Source organism: Danio aesculapii, chromosome 1 (genome assembly GCF_903798145.1).
Source record: "Danio aesculapii chromosome 1, fDanAes4.1, whole genome shotgun sequence".
Lineage (NCBI taxonomy): Eukaryota > Metazoa > Chordata > Actinopteri > Cypriniformes > Danionidae > Danio > Danio aesculapii.
The window spans coordinates 31,603,593-31,617,797 of record NC_079435.1 but is presented as its reverse complement, the minus strand read 5'-3'; the positions used below and the strand labels follow the sequence as shown (position 1 = coordinate 31,617,797).

General features: G+C 33.2%; 1 pseudogene; it reads left to right on the top strand.

Annotated features, from left to right (window-relative positions):
- The first annotated feature begins 11,868 nt into the window (after positions 1-11,868).
- Positions 11,869-12,573, top strand: LOC130220966 (ras-related protein Rab-9A-like; annotated as a pseudogene).
- Positions 12,574-14,205: the final 1,632 nt, after the last annotated feature.

Here is a 14,205-nt window from a genome sequence, read left to right as displayed (position 1 = left end):
TGTTCTGCTGTCATTTATTGCACATCTAGAATCTTTGCTTGCGAATTGAAAGGTTTTGCTTGCATGTTGAAAAGTTTTGAACCACTGTATGCTAGAGTAATTTTTGTGTCTTTATTATTCAAACAAACATATTTAGTATTAGACCAAAACTAAGTACATTGTAATTAAATAATAAAAGATTAAAAGAAAAAAAAAACCATTTAATTAAAAAATGTCATTGGTTAAAAAAAATCTGCATTGCAAAAAATAAACTATTTACATTTTATTCAGTTACCAGTAGGGTTTTTATTCATTTTGCTTTCTGTTGGGTCAGATTTTTTTGCGGATCTTAAATTTTTGCTTGCGAGTTGAAAAGTTTTGAACTCTTCAGCGCAGGGGGCGGTATCTTCCCTCTGGGATGAGAGGCCTTTTTCTATTGGTCAAACTGGATTGACGTCACAGGTTGACCACGCCCACTACATGTTCGCGCGATTGGACCAGGATTGGACTCCTAACAGTTAGATGAGCGAGCGATGGCGAGCAACAGGTCTACTTCGAGGTAAGTTAACAAAAACTGTATAACTTGTATATTATTATCCACATGTCCCATCGGATAACATAACGAATGCTATTATTAGCTCGGAGTACTTCGTAATATAGATGAATAATCTCGATTAACTTACATTTGCTGTCGGCCTTCAGTAGTGCACAGCTGCAATAGGCAACGGAATATACAACGCTGTATGTCATTTTGGAAAATATACATTAATGTACCGTCACTGTAAAAACAGGCTTTGCTTATGTCTGTATGATGTCTGTAGATGAAGGCCAGGTGTACCTTAACTTCCGGTCGGAAACTTTTGTAGTGAATTATCAAGGTTCACAAAACGAAGCATTCTTTTACCTGTACTGTTAGACATGTAAGAATAATATATAGATAAAGTTTCACATTTTTTAATTAAATATATTGTTTAATTATGTAATATATAGTCTATGCTTTATATAAAATATTCTAAAACGTTTTTTTCTTTTTGTGTTTACTGATTACTGTTTAAAAACCTTATTTTTCATAATTAAATTTATGTTAAATCTTCACTATTCCAAGCATGATGACATTCAAATAAGATTTATGCTGATGCTTATTTGCTTTACTTCTGTTACTGTAGTAACGTTAGGTGATATTTTCTATTCAGACAATCAAAATATTTAAGGATCAAATCTGAAATTATCTCAAATGCAGATATAACGTAAAATCCACGTTTCCAAATCCAAATTAGATCTATTGACTACAGAATTTGTTCTCTTTTTTTATTGTATATACATAATCTCTGAAACTGAACATTTGATAAAGTACTGTAAGAAAATAAAATATATATTTTTAAATAGACATTTTTTGTTCAGCCAAATTTGAAGTTAAAGAAATGGCAATATTTTGTCTACAACTTACCAGTAAAAATTATACCCAGTCTTCCAGTGATAATAGGTTCAGTCAGGGTTGTACCATGCAGTCTGTGCTAAAGTAGATCATTCAATTTTACTTAATTCAATTTCTTTTCAAAAGATTACCTTTTGAAAAATCTTATGTTTTTGTGAAGGAACATGATTTCATATCACATAATCAGGAAGAAACCATTATTTTGTAGAACAACATACCAGAAAATATTTTGAATTAATTTCAAGTCCATATCACCTATTCCTTCACATTTGATGCAATGCTATGCAATTCTTCTGAATGCCATGAATGTTACCTTTTCAAGTAATTTTGTTAATAGCTATATTGTTTATCTTCACAGATCTCTTCAGTGGGAGATTTTGCATAGGTCCGCTGATAGACTGGGGCACGTTATTGATCGGCAGCCCATTGATGTTGAATATCTGCAGTTGGTTTGCAGTCAAGAGCTACTGTTTCTTCGAACAGGAGCATCATATTTAGAAATTCCACAGTGCGTGGTGGATGCTCTTGAACACTTATCTGAGGTCATCTCTAGCTACCTCTCACAGAGTTTTGAACCTCCACTTTTAGAAAATGTAGCTGTGGTTGAAAGTTTTGGAAGTGTGGGGCATCCCAAGTTAAGCATACAAAGAGAAACACTTCAAGATTTGCTCAGCATGCACTTACCACTGGCCTCTTTGCCTAAAGTGCATGGTATTTCAAGATCTACCTTATACAGGCGAATGAAGGAGGAAAATCTGTCAGTAAGGAACAGCTATTCAGATATTTCAGATCATGAGCTTGATCAGAAGGTTAGATCTATAAAAGGAAGAATGCCTCATGCTGGATATAGGCTTGTAAAGGGATCTCTACAAGCAATGGGACACAGAGTTACATGGAGACAAGTAAAGATGTCTATGCAACGTGTAGATGGTGCTGGAGTACTTCTCTGTTCCTGCTCCCTTGTCTCTTCTCCACATAGACACCAATCACAAGTTGATACTCAGAAAGTCACTTACCAGTTTAATAATGATTTGATCAGCTGTAGTATGAAATTTACACTGGGTTTCCTCTCCTCTAAGGGCTTATTATGAGGTCTCTGTCGCCATCTTGTGGATGGACAACATCAACCCTCTTTGCTCTGCTTAATGACAGGCTGACGGCCACTGACGCTGTGTCTCTCAGAAATTATAAATATATGAGGCATTCTTCCTTATTCCTCTGAAATATCTGAATAGCTGTTCCTTACTGACAGATTTTCCTCCTTCATTCGCCTGTATAAGGTAGATCTTGAAATACCATGCACTTTAGGCAAAGAGGCCAGTGGTAAGTGCATGCTGAGCAAATCTTGAAGTGTTTCTCTTTGTATGCTTAACTTGGGATGCCCCACACTTCCAAAACTTTCAGCCACAGCTACATTTTCTAAAAGTGGAGGGACAAAACTCTGTGAGAGGTAGCTAGAGATGACCTCAGATAAGTGTTCAAGAGCATCCACCACGCACTGTGGAATTTCTAAATATGATGCTCCTGTTCGAAGAAACAGTAGCTCTTGACTGCAAACCAACTGCAGATATTCAACATCAATGGGCTGCCGATCAATAACGTGCCCCAGTCTATCAGCGGACCTATGCAAAATCTCCCACTGAAGAGATCTGTGAAGATAAACAATATAGCTATTAACAAAATTACTTGAAAAGGTAACATTCATGGCATTCAGAAGAATTGCATAGCATTGCATCAAATGTGAAGGAATAGGTGATATGGACTTGAAATTAATTCAAAATATTTTCTGGTATGTTGTTCTACAAAATAATGGTTTCTTCCTGATTATGTGATATGAAATCATGTTCCTTCACAAAAACATAAGATTTTTCAAAAGGTAATCTTTTGAAAAGAAATTGAATTAAGTAAAATTGAATGATCTACTTTAGCACAGACTGCATGGTACAACCCTGACCGAACCTATTATCACTGGAAGACTGGGTATAATTTTTACTGGTAAGTTGTAGACAAAATATTGCCATTTCTTTAACTTCAAATTTGGCTGAACAAAAAATGTTTATTTAAAAATATATATTTTATTTTCTTATAGTACTTTATCAAATGTTCAGTTTCAGAGATTATGTATATACAATAAAAAAAGAGAACAAATTCTGTAGTCAATAGATCTAATTTGGATTTGGAAACGTGGATTTTACGTTATATCTGCATTTGAGATAATTTCAGATTTGATCCTTAAATATTTTGATTGTCTGAATAGAAAATATCACCTAACGTTACTACAGTAACAGAAGTAAAGCAAATAAGCATCAGCATAAATCTTATTTGAATGTCATCATGCTTGGAATAGTGAAGATTTAACATAAATTTAATTATGAAAAATAAGGTTTTTAAACAGTAATCAGTAAACACAAAAAGAAAAAAACGTTTTAGAATATTTTATATAAAGCATAGACTATATATTACATAATTAAACAAGATATTTAATTAAAAAATGTGAAACTTTATCTATATATTATTCTTACATGTCTAACATTACAGGTAAAAGAATGCTTCGTTTTGTGAACCTTGATAATTCACTACAAAAGTTTCCGACCGGAAGTTAAGGTACACCTGGCCTTCATCTACAGACATCATACAGACATAAGCAAAGCCTGTTTTTACAGTGACGGTACATTAATGTATATTTTCCAAAATGACATACAGCGTTGTATATTCCGTTGCCTATTGCAGCTGTGCACTACTGAAGGCCGACAGCAAATGTAAGTTAATCGAGATTATTCATCTATATTACGAAGTACTCCGAGCTAATAATAGCAGTCGTTATGTTATCCGATGGGACATGTGGATAATAATATACAAGTTATACAGTTTTTGTTAACTTACCTCGAAGTAGACCTGTTGCTCGCCATCGCTCGCTCATCTAACTGTTAGGAGTCCAATCCTGGTCCAATCGCGCGAACATGTAGTGGGCGTGGTCAACCTGTGACGTCAATCCAGTTTGACCAATAGAAAAAGGCCTCTCATCCCAGAGGGAAGATACCGCCCCCTGCGCTGAAGAGTTCAAAACTTTTCAACTCGCAAGCAAAAATTTAAGATCCGCAAAAAAATCTGACCCAACAGAAAGCAAAATGAATAAAAACCCTACTGGTAACTGAATAAAATGTAAATAGTTTATTTTTTGCAATGCAGATTTTTTTTTAACCAATGACATTTTTTAATTAAATGGTTTTTTTTTTCTTTTAATCTTTTATTATTTAATTACAATGTACTTAGTTTTGGTCTAATACTAAATATGTTTGTTTTAATAATAAAGACACAAAAATTACTCTAGCATACAGTGGTTCAAAACTTTTCAACATGCAAGCAAAACCTTTCAATTCGCAAGCAAAGATTCTAGATGTGCAATAAATGACAGCAGAACAGAGAGCAAAATTAATGAGTGTGCAATGAAAATTGTGCTTACTGCATAGTTTATTTTTTGCGATGCAAAACATTTTATTATCACTGATATATTTTTTTGGAATGAAATGTTTTTTTATTTGCAATCTTTTATTTTTTAATTACTATGTGCTTAATTTTTTCTTAAAAGTAAATATTTTTGATTAAATAATAAAGAAACAAATCTAGCTCCATATTGTTCTCTCTGTTCATTGCTTAAACTTTTAGTCATATATGTCTTTTTCGTTAATTACTCTTAATGCCAGGGGTTTGAGGTTAAATGTGAAACGTAAGGCTTTATTTTTATTTGTTAAGCAGCAGAAATCTGACTTTTGTTTTTTTCAAGAAGTCCATTCAACTCCCAATGATGTTAGCTTTTGGAAAGCACAATGGGGATTGGATATATGGTTTGCACATGGCTCTGAACATTCGGCCAGAGTTGCAATTTTAAAAAACAGATTCTCGGGTGATATTTTGCATTCTGAGTCCGACACTCACTGTCATTATGTTCTTTTAGTCACAAAGTTAAATTTTTTTACTTTAATACTAATTAATTTTTATGGTTACAACTCTAAAAGTGAAAATGATGCCTTATTTATTAAATTAGAAAATCGTTTAACCCACTGTTTATCTAAATTTCCAAATTCACAAATTTTTACTGGAGGTGATTTTAATATTGTCTTAGATAATTCTCTTGATAGATGGCCTCCTCGTGCTCCAACTTCCTCAAATTCCACTTTGAAAGCGTTTATGCAGAAATTTAATTTAGCAAACATCTGGAGGGAAAAATTTTCTAATTTAAAATTGTTTACATGGAACAACAAAGCTAGTACTGCCATGTCACATATCGATTATTGGCTAACCTCTTGCAGCTTGAACAAAGAAAATGCTCTCATTAATATTCTCCCTATACCTTTATCAGACCATAAAGCAGTTTCAATTAACATTGGCTTAATATCTTTTTCCAGCAAACATTATAACTCTTATTGGAAACTTAATAATTCCACTCTGGACCATGAATCTGTTAAAGTGTCCATTCGCAGTTTGATTACACAATATCTGAATATGGCTCAATTGTCTAATAATTACTGTAATACATGGGAATTACTTAAGTTTGAAATATCTAAATATTTAAGACATTATTCAAGCCTTTTAGCTAAAGCCAGAAAAAGTGAAGAAACAGATATCATTTCTAAGATTATAGCTTTCTCTCAAAACTCCCCTCTCTCTGATAATGAAAAAACTGAACTTTCTGTTCTTCAAAATAAACTGGATGATATTTACAAAAGAAAAGCAGAAGGAGCTTTCATTAGATCCAGACAGAGATGGTTAGAAAAGGGTGAACAAAACTCTGCTTATTTTTTTAATTAGAAAAAAATCATTAAAAAAATATTGATCTCGCACTTGATCATTAATGGTCGTTTAACCCGTGACCCAAAATCTATTGCTGATTTTTGTTCATCCTTTTATAGCTCTCTTTATGAATCTAGACTGAATAAGAATGTTACTGTTGATTTTATAGATAGTATCTCAAATACAAATTTGATAAACAATTCTGTGATAGTCCTATTAATGTTGAAGACGTTTTACATGCCATTAAGGCACTTAAGAAATCTGTAGTTATGAACACTATTGAAAACGGAGGTTTAAACTTCTTAGATTTTACCACTCTTAACTATACTTTCAAAATTAACTGGATGAAGCAATTTAAAAAAAAAAAAACAACTTCTATATGGAATATTATTCCTCATTGCATTTTCTCACAGGTTGGAGGTCTCCATTTCCTTTTACTTTGTAATTATAATATTTCTAAACTGCCGTTAAAATTATCAAACTTTCACAAACAAATGCTTCTTTCCTGGAACTTGATTTATAAACAATTTCTCACACAATAGATGTTTCATTTGGAATAATAAGCATATTTTATTTAAATCCAAAATATTGTTTTTTGAAAATTGGTTTAATAATAATATAAATTTAGTAAGTCAACTTTTAAACCAAGATGGCCTTCTTTTAACTTATTGAGAATTTTTATCTAAGTTTAAAATCCCAATAACTCCTAAAGAATATGCTGTAGTAATGGATGCTGTCCCCTCTGATTTACAAATGCTTTGTAAAAACACATGTTCCCCTCCTCCTTTGCTGTTCTTGGATCCTCTTGATACTGCTGTTGGTCAAATATGCTTTTCCTCTATTAAAAATAATAATCGACAAATTCGAACTCTTTTTCAAAGGGATGTTGTCTCTAGACCTCATGTTATAACTTTCTGCTCTCTCACTGTTTGTGAACAAGTTTTTCTGTGCCGAGGTTGACAGAATGCTTTTTGACTTTGGAAAAACAGAAGACACTATATGAAAAAATCTGTTATTATAAACAGTTATGATTATGGGGGTCTAAACTTTCTTGATTTCTCTTCTATGAATAATACATTCAAGATAAATTGGTTGAGGCAATTTTTGAATGATCCTGATTCCCTTTGGAATGTAATTCCCAAGTATATTTTTTCCAAAGTTGGTGGTCTCCCTTTTTTATTAGTATGTAATTATAATATCTCCAAACTTCCTATTAAATTATCCAATTTCCATAAGCAAGTATTATTAGCATGGCATTTAATATATAAACACAACTTTAGCCCCCATAGGTATTATATCTGGAATAACCATGATATTTGTTATAAAAATAAATCTATATTCTTTCTTAATTGGTTTAGGAACAATATTTGCTTGGTTTCTCAACTTTTTAATAATAATGGTCATTTATTCTCTTATTCTGAGTTCTTAAGTAAATACTGCATTCCTATAACCCCACGAGAGTTTGCCATCGTTATGGACGCAATTCCCAGTGGAACTATTACCCTTTTAAAAAACTCTCTTCATTCTGTTCTCCCTGTTACCTCATTAATTAATGTTTGTGAAACAGTGATTGGGAAAATTTGTTTCTCGCATAACCCTTCTCTCAGAAATAGAAAGATTCGGCATCTTTTTCAGAATGAAATAACCTCTATTCCTCATGTCATATTTCACTGGAGTAATTTATTTTATGACATTCCTTGGAAGATTGTGTGGTCTTTACCCAACAAATTTCTAATTACAAATAAGGTTAAAGAGGTTTCCTTCAAATTGCTACATAGAGTTTATCCAGTGAATGTTTATATAAAAAAATGCTTCCGGAAAAGGATCCCCTTTGTTCCTTTTGCAGAATACTAGATGAATCTGTAGATCATCTTTTTTGGGAATGTGCCCATATTAAGATTTTTTGGAAAGAATTCAGTTTATTTATACGTGTATCTCTTTTATATAATTTTTCTTTGTCATACAAGGATGTTTTATTTGGTTTTTATCATGTTGATAAAGTTAAAGATAAATATTTTCTAATAAATCTGTTTATTTTACTAGCAAAATTTTTTATGCATAAATGCAAATTTTTGTCTGTAAAGCCCCTTTTTCTTATTTTTTGAAAAGATTTGAAATATTATTTAAATACAATCTCTACCTCCAGCAATGTTAAAGCTTTAAAATCCGTAACACTATGTGAGTCTTACAATATTCTCTCTTTTTTATAATACTCAGATGACTGTATATTATGTGATCTTGTAAACATCACTGTGACCTTGCTTTAAATTTAAAGTGCTTTTTGTAATTCATATTCCCCCTGGCATATTCGTTAGTTTGTAATTTTGTTTTGTTCTGTTCTCTACCTTTGTTGTTAAAGGTTTGTACCTTTTCTGTAAATTTCTGTATTCTTGTTGAACGCTTTAATAATAATAAAAAAAAAAAAAAAACTAAATCGTTCTTTGTACCAGGCTGTAAACACCTTTTTTTCTGCTGTAAAGTTGGCCATTCTAACAGTTGGCTCAATTGCAATTTGCTCTATTATGGAGCCAGGACTAGCGGAATTTTGATGAATTGCAGTTTGAGTTACTTCCGTATTGGCTTCCCGAGGGAGAGCGGGAGGTTGCCGCTTGATTGCAACTCTGTATTATTGGAAATGGACAAAATAACAAAAATTCTTATTTTATTTGGAAAGTTTCACATCCACAAAACAAAATGTATGCTGACTGTACCAAATTGTAAACTATTCATTGATCTTAAATTTTTTTATGATTCACTCACTTCTATAAAGAGCTATTAAGACATCCCAACTGCTGAAAAAAATACTTAATGTACATGATTAATTCTTGTTGTTAATTCCCCTGTATACTGTTTTATGTATAATTCTGTACTCCCCTGTTTAATAAAAAATATATTTAGGCCCTGCAGCATCTGAAGAGCGACTGCACGAGCTCTGATGACGACACCGACATTACAGCATGACAACAACCATGTGTGTTTCGGGTTTATTATTGGACAACTTGTCTCACAAATTTCAAAACAAACAATTCACTTTTTATACCATCTTGTACACATCATGCCTATTAAAAAACTACAAACATTTTACTGCAGTAATCATGTTTTGTTAAATAATCTGGTTATAAAGTCTAGCTTGTTGCACAGGTTTATTTTCGACCTTTTTATACAGACTATTTACTACATTCAGCTCCGTGAACGATTTAAATGATTTATTTTAGTAAATAATCTAAATATTAACTCAAATAAGTCTTACACACTTGAAATAAAATAATTATCATCATTGATCCTGCCACCCTATAGGTTTCTTAACAAATTAAGTTAAAGAACTATTTTATTTAGTAATTATAAAATGATTTTTAGGATTCTAATATATATATATATATATATATATATATATATATATATATATATATATATATATATATATATATATATATATATATATATATAGTTTATAGAGACTGTGTTCTGTTTTATTTGTAAATCTTTTGTTGTTATAAATAAAAAAATTAAAAAATGATGATGACGCAGTGTAATCGGTCATCATGACTGCCGCAACTTTGAGCCCCGAAGTGTTCAGCTGTCCGGCTTGACGGCTCCGCCCCCGCCTGCGCTCGGCTAATCTTGTTGATCACCGGCTGCAGCTGTGCTTCATGTCGAACGCACCTTCTGTTGGGCCCTGAGACAGAGGTCACTGGCCGAGTCGTTTCGGAGAGGCAATTAATATCCAGGTAGCTAGCAACAGTGGTGAAATTAATATTTGAGTTATATAAGACATTCAGTTTCAGTTATGCCAATTTGAAAAAAAAAAGATTACTTGGTCATGGGCGACGCAGTGGCGCAGTATGTAGTGCTGTTTCCCCCACTGTCCAAAGACATGCGGTACAGGTGAATTGGGTAGGCTAAATTGTCCGTAGTGTATGAGTGTATGTGTGAATGAGTGTGTGTGGATGTTTCCCAGAGATGGGTTGCAGCTGGAAGGGCATCCGCTGCGTAAAAACGTGCTGTATAAGTTGGCGGTTCATTACGCTGTGGCAACCCCTGATTAATAAAGAGACTAAGCTGAAAAGAAAATGAATGAATGAATGATTACTTGGTCATAGTTGAACTTGTTACTTTCATCAACAGGCTGATAAAATACAGCCCATAAAGTCAGCATACATACCTGTTATTTATATGAATTATTGTGGAATTTAAAAACATACAGTGGTAGCCAAAATTATTAGAAAGGTAGTTTTTTTTTCACCAGCAAATGGTTTTAAGTCAGTTATCTTTTACTGTATAGTGTGTTAGTAGAAAATAAAAATAAAAAAACATTTAAAAACACTTAAAACATTTTTTAGCTGGTGAGAATACAGGTGTTCTAATAATTCTGGCCACCACTCAGAATATCCCTCATTATGTACAAGCAACTGTATGCACTTTGTTTATAAAATAAGGCAGTTTAGTGTCTAATGAACCACTTTATTTTGTTATTTTGAACAAAACAGTGAACAAAAACTGAAAAAAGTTTTAAAACATTTGTTCACCAGTAATAATTTTTTGGTCTTTGATTATTACAAATGTATTTGAAATGCATATTTGTTTTACATTTATTTGTTTAAAGACATTAAAGAAGTGCTAGAAGAGAAATGGTATTGTTAGTATAATATTTTTGTTTCTGAACAAAAACCCAGACTCCCCCTTTAAACACTTTTAAAAGTGTTTAAAATTTGTCCTGGGTTTTAACAAATACATTTAATTATAGCTGCTTTGAGAGAATTCAACTCATAAATCATCACACACTGTTCTCCACTACAGAAAAGTACATTATGGTTCAAGTGCATGCTTTTTAAAATAAAAGTATCGGTATCGATATCGGTGATACTGGCCCTGTATTTACTTGGTATCGGATTGTTACCAAATTTTGCAGTATCACCCAGCCCTAGCCTTTCTAGCAACTAAGCAGTTTTTATACACACAGAAACCATTATATTCCAGTCTCCTCAGTTAGGTAACGTGCACAGAAATCATCGCAGAGAATCACAAATACACAGCCATCCACACGAATACTTCCACTGTCAGATCCCAGGTTGTGAATTTGTTGCTAAGAATTTTTCAGAGCTGTGTTTCCAACTGTAAATTTATATTAAGGACTATAGAAAATTTTGTTGTCTTGAGCTTTTTAAGTAAAAAAAAAAAGTAAACATTTTTGGATCCTTGGTGTTGGACTTTTTACAGTAGAATACTGGCAACAGTGCAGAGGGAGCTATTGCTGATTAAATGTGGGAAGTGGAAATTAAAATGTACACAATTTTCAAGAATAGAATAACTACAGATAAATGCACATTTGTCACATGATATAAAAAAAACTGCTATTTAATTAAGGAACAATATCATTGGTTCATTATGGTAGGAGCTGTAATTTTAAATATATCATTAATTATGCCAAGAGCCCCTGATTCTAACTCACACTGGCATTTAAAGGTAATTAATACAGTAGGCTACTCTGAAATACTGTCCAACTAAACAGGGTGTTACCCAACAAAAATCCAATTTAAAGTCTACTACAGTAAAAAAAAAATGCTTCTTTCCAGACTGTCAACGTCAGAGAACCTTGTTTGCTAATTCTCATTTTCCTTTCAGGTCTGTTTGAGAGTTAACCTAAAAGTTACCCCAAGTAATCATTGCTGAAGGTGGTTTTGCTGGGGGATTGTGGCATGGGAAAGTCCTCCCTCAGGAATTGTTATGTGTCCAACAAATTTGACTCACATCTATTCCAAACAACAGGGGTAGAGTTCTTAAACAAAGAGCTGGAGGTGATGGGTCATAGTCACTGTACAGATTTGGGACACAGCAGGACAGGAGAGATTCAGAAGTCTCTGCACATCCTTTTATCAGGGCTCTGACTGCTGTTTGCTTACGTGTGGATGACAATTAAAGTTTTCTCAACCTCAACAACTGGAAGAAAGAGTTTGCGTACTATGCAGATGTCAGGGACCCAGAGAAATTCCCTCATGTTGTTTTAGGAAACAGAGTAGATGTCACATAATTGCTGGTGTCAGTGGAAGAAGCTCAGAGATGGTGTCAAGAGAATGGTTAATAACCATACTTTGAAAGAAGTGCAAAGGGTGCCACTAATGTATCAGCTTCTTTTGAGGAAGCTGTTAGACGTGTACTCTTATCTGAAGACCTCACAGAACATCTGCTGTTCACAGACATTACTGACCTGTGCAGGAAGCCGCATGAAAAAGGTTCATGCTGTTTATGCTGCCTAATAAATGAAGACCACGGAAACCCTCCTTACATGCTAACAAATACTGTACATGCATAAACCGACTCATCAGTACTACATAACAAATGGCAGAAAAAAACATCTTGGTTGCACTAAGATCTGCTTTTATACATGATCACAAGCACGAGCAATGTCTTGCTAAAATTTGAAGATTTTTAATGTCTTTATTGGGTCACATTTCTTTGTCTTAAGTTTAAGATAAAATTTCTCTTGTGCTTTAGGTGCATAAATATTCTTGGGAAACCAAGAAAGTATCTTGAGCACTGCAACATATGCCTTTAAGCACAGTTTTGTTTGCCTTATTTAACAATCTTGCATCATAAGTGTGATTTTGTAAGTGAATTTTATCTTTAATTTTGATGACCTTTGGATCCTTCATTGATCCCCTAGTTTCACAGACAAGGCTTAAGGTTAGTCCTTGGCATTTCAGTTGGCATTTCTGTGTGGAGTTAGAATGTTCTCCCCATGTTTATGTGGGTTTCCTCCAGGTGCTCCGGTTTCCCCCACAAATCCAAAGACGTGGTACAGGTGAATTGGATATGCCAAAATAGGCCGTAGTGTATGAGTGTGTGAATGAGTGTGTATGGATGTTTCCCAGTGATGGGTTGTGGCTGGAAGGGCATCTGCTGCGTAAAACATATGCTGGATAAGTTGGTGGTTCATTCTGCTGTGGTGACCCCAGATTAATAAATGGACGAAGCCAAAACAAAAATGAATGAATGAATGAAACCAAGGACACAGTGTTATTATTTTTACACCAGGTGGCGTAGTTACAGCAGAAATAAAAATTCAATATTAAACACAAAAGAGTTCATATAGATCATAGAAAATATTTTACTAGAGGATACAAAAAATCACTATAGTTAACATCTGACTTCAAAGATAATGCACTATGAAACATCTAAGAGTACAGTTTCAATTAACATACGGTGGATTATTGAGGGTGGGGTAATAGGGTTACTTTCAATTGTAGTTCATTAAAACAATAGACTACACATCATTTAAAGAGATAGTTCACCCCAAAACTCTATACTTGTTCCAAACTTGTTTGACTTTCTTCACAAAAGAAGTGAAATTCTATTAAAAACTATTCACTGCTGTAGAATTTGTTTTCCCCCAATGGTTACATGTTTTCAGTTTCATTCAAAATATCTTCTGTAGTGTTCAACTGATTTTATTAATAAAGGTTTGGAGCCATTGAGGGTGAGTAAAAAGTAAGTAAATTGTCATTTTTGGGGCAGCTATCCCTATAAAGTACTGCAGAACGATCTGAAATATCCCCCCTTCATGCAGTAATGAGGGACAAATAGAACATCCAGGCACAAATCTTTTTTTTAAAACCAAGCTAAATAGATTTTTAGATACGTCCCTTTCACAGATTTTAACATATAGCAAAAAACATCAAATAATTCATAGTAAAACAACTGTATATATGGACAATACTAACATGCGTATATTTACATCAGTTAAAAGACAGATCAATAAAAAGATTCATATTGTAAAAGTAGAAATAGAAAGAGAGACAAATCCATTTAGGAAAAAGATACACTGCAAAAACAAGGCTGCATTATTCAACAGTAAATTCAAACCATTATCAGATGTCACATCCACATAGCAATTACTCACACTAAAGAGTCACAGTCATCTAAAAAAAAAACATGGTAAACAACACTCTTTCCATCATTAGTCATAAGTCTGATAAATACCTTGCTTGAATCTGTATTTGAGT